Raw genomic sequence first — 6,000 nt, 5'->3', positions numbered from 1 at the left:
CAGCTAACGTTCATTACGAGCGATAGTGTTACAAATCTGCCTACTGCACTGCACCAAAAATGTACACAGCATACCGCACAACCTTTAGCAGAGGAGATCCCTCAAACATCTGAGAGAGACAGACAGAGAGAAAGAGGCAGTGAGAGCAAGCCAAAGACAGAGACAGAGAGAGAGAAAGACAGAGAGAGATGGCCATGGGTTTATTTATGCTGTCCGCAGAGCACCCAACTCCCACCTTGCCGTCCTAGGTAGCTGGCTCGACGTCCGTCAGCAGCTGCAGGCTAAATCTCATAAAACGCCAAATAACGTTCACGTCGCACAGTCTGCAGTCCAAACACGAGCTGACAGCATACAGCTGTCTAGTGGTCCCCAGGGCCGAGCGGAGAGACCCCCGTGCTCTGCGCTACTCTGCACCTTCCCTGCGTGAACAAGGGCAGCTCATCAAGGCATGGAGAAGAATCTTTGGAAAGATATGAGAACCTGGAGCAAACAGGTAGAACATCAAGCATCAGCAGGTAGAGAGGAGGCACAGCGCGATTTCCCACACCAAGAATACCACCGTGACTCAGATGGACCGCCGTAAGCGTCTCACCCCCCCCCCCCCCCGCCATCACTCCTGCTCCGAGATGACGGCCCGAAAGGCCACGTGGAAAATTATGGCGTCCATGAAAGCACAGAGCATAGCTCTTCATCGCCTTTTTACGATCTTACAATCAATGTGCCTGGGTCAAGGTCGCTCTGAGGCACTGGCCTTGCAGTGGCCCGAGACCCAAACGGAACAATTGCAACACAAACTACAACAGCCAGTATGCACAGCATACTGGCCGGTGTCCCTCACTCACCATAGCATGGAGCACTGCCACGGAGTAAATACTCAGATATTTATAACACAAGCCCAGAGGCAGCAAAAACAATCCGGAGCCAGAGCAAAGTGTCTGGGCCCGCTCCAACATCCACATCAGTGCCGTCTGTGTCAAGAGAAGAGGCTAGCGGTTAAGAATCGCCAAGCAAAAGCGCCCTGGGGCAGAAGTACCTAAGAGGAATGAGGGGAGAGGGGGTCAGGTGGAGCGGGTTGTGCTGGCAAGGCTGGCAAAGAGACGTAGTAAACACTTCTGACAGATGAAAGGAGCCGGCATGTGCCGGGATCCTAACAGGGTGCAGTGAGCATCGCAGCCTGAAGATCTGGAGGTTAAACGAAGGCCACGAGCACTTCGGATTCATTTGCATTGCAGTTCTGTGTTCGCCAGCAGAGCTGTGCTCTGGTCCGGCCCACGCTGTAGGTTCGTGCAAACTTGGGATGATGATCTGGACAGGGAAGATGTGGCTCAGTGCCTTGATTAAAAGAAATGGGAAAAAAAGAATTCATAATAAGAAATAATAACGTTTAATCCTGAGATCTGGAGTATAGCAGCAGGAACCCTGCATACTGTGCAGCCTAATGTATGGATCGATAACACAATCCTATATCAGGTGCAGTAATGTGGGTAATCCTGTCTTATGGGGAAACAAGTCAACCAGAAAACAGCCCTGAATTCAAAACTGTATTTAGCTGCTGAGGCAGGCACTTGTTTTTGGAGTGTTTTTTTTCTTTCCTTCAGAGGTCTTTAGAAAGTATTAACTCTCCAAACAGCAGAGGTCACAAGCAAGAAGGCTTGGTGCTGTTAGGCTGTCAACGAGTGCTTGCCTCTCTGCAAATATTTCCACATTCCCGAGAAAGCCGGCTCCATCTGTTTCTTCAACCAACAGTTACGCCTTCACACTATTCTGGGAGATGCTCTTGCTGAAAACCGTCCACAGACGTAACGTGTTGTTTACCCCAGCAGTGGGCCCGAGGGGCAGCGTCTACAGGGCCAAAACCGCGCGTGATCACAAACACGTCAGGTTCGGGAAGCGCTGCGGAACCGGGAGGCCATCATTCATCATTAGGCCCAATCTGTGTCTGCCCTACGAACGGCCCGAGGTTACTCTCGCTGAAAATCCATTGGAACATTAATCCATGTCGGAGCTCGGTAGGCCGACTGTACAGCAGCAAAGAAGATGCTCGGTGTGCAAAATCAGAGCTCCCAGAGGCTCCGCAAAATCACCATGGCTCCCATTGCCACGGCACCCGTCTCTGCGGTGCAAAACCGTGCTGAGGGGTGTTACCAGTGCTCTCCTATTAGAAACACAGGGTTATTTCCAGGTGATTTATTGAAGCAGAGTGAGATAGTCCATCTGGCTCAGTGGGGGTTCCTTCACACCAGAGTTTGTTTAGTATATCTGATATCATTGTATCGCACGCTGTATTAAATCTATATTAAATATAAAGGTTTCGCATTTTTGGCCTGGAAATTTCTAGAAAGATGGTATACTGGCTCGCGCATTAAATTTGATAAGAGTAATAATACCTGGATCATTTATGAGTGAGACACCTTTGTCCTTATTAATCCTATTTTATTACATCACTGAAGCTCACACCCTTTTATGTCTTTGAGAATCAGCCACAGGACTTAGAAATAACTATCATAACAGACTACGGCATTAAAAGGTGACCTTCCAAATGACAGCTACACGCACAATATTCAGAGCAGGATTTGCTACCACTGCTTTATGTTATTCTGTAATATAATAAAGATTTTACTAAATTACACATTCAGGCTCCATAAAATGAACCATATTCACATACGCACAGAAGGAATATCATGCTATCGCCCACTTGTGAATTCATTTCAGGGAAATCATAAAACACTCATTTAGAAAAGTTCATAAAGCAACATCCGTTTCTGAAATTCTTTCGCTGCATTGCAATGCATTATGATTTTTTTTCTCCAGATATAGCATTAAACCCAATGCATAAACATATACATAATGTTTTGTTTAGATACGGTTTACATAATTTCAGAATGTTTCTTTTATTCAATGTTTCAGTTCAACATCTTTCTTATATGTCTTAATTTCCCTCCCACCATAAATAGGGTCTTTATGTTGCTCTGCTGTTTGTAATGGTGTCATCAATGAAATGCTTAGATAGATAATCTGCTAAATTACGATGATAACAAAAATCTTTTAGTGTGCTTTACCAAACAGGAAACAGACAGACAGGATGGAGGCACCAATCAGGAAATTCAGAACGAAGTACACTAATTATCAGTTTGTGTAACGTATCATTAACCACATATAAGCAATAATCATAATAAACAATTCTAAAAGCTTAACTAATAATACTCTTTTTAACACGGCTCCAACATTAGGACTCTAAACTCAATCAATCAATCAAATTTTATTTATATAGCGCTTTTTACAACAGCTGTTGTCACAAAGCAGCTTTACAAGTGTCCGAGTCCAAGCCCCCAGTGAGCAAGCCAAGGGCGACAGTGACAAGGAAAAACTCCCTAAGAGCATGAGGAAGAAACCTTGAGAGGAACCAAGACTCAGGGGGGGAACCCATCCTCTTCTGGCTGACACCGTTCACTCCTTTATCACCTAACAGATACTCACTATAGGATATTTATAGGATATATAGTTCTCCTTGTGCCATTTTGAAATTTACTAAGCCAGTTTTCTAAGACAAAAAAACATTAGTTCATCTTTTTAAACCATTAATTCAACATTCATCTTTTTAAACCATTTTAAATAACAGCCAATTAACAAACAAAGTTCGATTTACAGTCATGTAGGAGACTCTCTTGTCCTTCTCACTTTGAAAGTTCACGCTTATTCTATTCTATTTGGTTTTATTAAGTTTAGTATAAGTGCTTGTGTAAGTACATGTGGAAGGAATAGGGCTTCAGTCTGCATGCGAAGTCAGAATAAAAAATATGTAGGTTTAGTTGGTAAGAGGTAGTCGCTCTGATACTTTAAACTGTAGCACATGACACATTGTGACTGCGTCACGGCAACGTCCCAAGAGTGCGCACACAACCCGACATCCCTACGCACGCACATGCACCATGGTCCTTAATCTGTGTGCGTAGCACAGGAACCTGTTGAACAAGCAACCTACAGTCTCCCTCTCCACCGTCTGTTCCTCTCAAAGGAAGTCGGGGCCGGTGGTGCCCGGTCAGCCGAGCGTGTCCGCTCCAAACTACGGCTGAGTGAGCACGCTGTGGCAGCCCTCTCTCGCGCCCTCTCACGCTAACACGCCCAACAGGACCTGACCAGCCCTACCCACGGTTCAGACCTTCACACCCTTCCTCCTTAAGGGAAAGTTCAGATGAACTAGAAATGTCCCCTTCCTTAGACACAAACTTAAACTCAGGTTTAATGTTAATTTACTGTGTTACTGATTAGTTTACCAAATATCAATTTCCTTGTGAGTCATTAATAGTTCATAATTAACAGTTCATAATTTCAGCAGAGTACAAGTGGGACATATAAGATGAATGAATGAATGAATGAATGCAGACATGCATTACCTGATAGGCTGCACCTGCCCTGTTCCTTGAGGTGGTAACTCTGCCTGACTTCAGTATTTGTATTTTATATGTAGGCCTACTCCCAACCACACAACACTATAATTAGTCTCCCGTTAACTGGAATTTACAAGGTATGAGGACTTGAGACATATCACATTCATGCTGCCACCGACACTTACACAAAGGTGAGAATTATTAAAACAAAAACGCCCGGCATCAGCAGCACTCGGTTAATAAAACTGAGCAGATTTTAAATGACCCCGCCGAAGGTGGACAGCAGAAAATGGGTTTGCAGCAGAAACACCGCTGCCTTGGTGTGGCTAAAGGAAACGTGGCGATCTGTGATCCGCCAAACGGAAGCCGGCTCGGGACGGCGAGCAGGTGCTGGCGCTCTTCCCGCGCGCGGCTCAACGGCACATAACCGGAGCTCCGGTCCCGCATGCCGTTCCCTGCCCAGCTCACATCTCGCGCTTCCACTCAGCGTTTGAAACGCGCGTGTCGCTCATTATCTCCATCGTGCAGCCGCTCGCGCGCCTCCCCTCCCCAGGCGCTCGGTCGGAAAGCACCGCAAACAGCGGCGCTCGTATTAGGTGAGTGGCGGCATCGGAGTTGCCCGGGCCCGATCTGCCGCACTGAGCTCTGTTTACACGTCCTGAACCGATTGAAGCCGCCTTGCTTATATGGTCCATAACCAAACATCTTCATGGAGCTGAGAGGGAACCGTCGTTTCTAAGTACCGCACCTCTTTTAAGTCACTAGAACAGCTGATGGTGTCACTGTATGCTATACACAATCTGAGTGTGGCACTAACATTCTGCTGAAAGCTCAACCAGAGCAAAATAATATACAGCGTGAAGTCTGTGGGAGCTACTTCTCTATGGCTTAATGTGGAGAGTTGGTGTCCTGGGGGTGTGACACGCGGCTACGCTCCTCACGTAAAGGAAAACCGTGCATATCTTCGTCTCTCTTCAACGTGCTGCCTGCTTTCAAGGCCCTGTGCACGCTTGACTGACCGAAGGCAGCACTCTGGATGCGTCTCACGTGAGACCGATTGAAGACAACGCTCCAGCTGCCTCTCACGTGAACTGCAGGGGGCCTGCTGTGGGTGTTTGACCGACAAACACTTTTACTCACGTGCCCACCCTCATGCATCATTGTACTTGGCTGTAGGTTTTGCGTTCAGCTCACCAAGTGACCACACACCTCACCTCAAGGTCTGGAGAGTAAATTATGTTTTGTTCGTGTATTCATTTTGAGAAAACAAAATTACAGGGGGGAAACATACTAAATCAGACTTATCTTCTCCCCATGATGTTTTCAGGGATGTTTTCTGAAACCTGTCTGTGACTGTCATACAGAAATGTAAAAAATCATTAAGACCCATCACAGAAACTGAGAGATGAATCCACTTTAAAGTTTAAATGCAAACACTTTTTACTGACATTCTTTACACAATATGTGCATGTAAAGGTGATGGTTGCCCAGATGTACCTGTTGACTTTATTATACAAAAACTACTTTCTCCTAAACTACAGTCTCTAGAGGAAGGCTTGCACCATCTCCTTCTGCAAAATTAGCCCACGTAATCAAATTATTACAGCCTCAA

General features: G+C 46.0%; 1 protein-coding gene across 2 annotated transcripts in view; it reads right to left on the bottom strand.

Moving 5' to 3' along the window:
• Positions 1 to 6,000, bottom strand: part of fgf14 (fibroblast growth factor 14) — a 100,587-nt gene that overhangs the window by 81,243 nt on the left and 13,344 nt on the right. The window lies entirely within an intron of this gene.

This window comes from Brachyhypopomus gauderio, chromosome 4 (assembly GCF_052324685.1).
Source record: "Brachyhypopomus gauderio isolate BG-103 chromosome 4, BGAUD_0.2, whole genome shotgun sequence".
Lineage (NCBI taxonomy): Eukaryota > Metazoa > Chordata > Actinopteri > Gymnotiformes > Hypopomidae > Brachyhypopomus > Brachyhypopomus gauderio.
The sequence above is the reverse complement of the archived record's forward strand: the minus strand, read 5'-3'. Positions and strand labels throughout refer to the sequence as shown.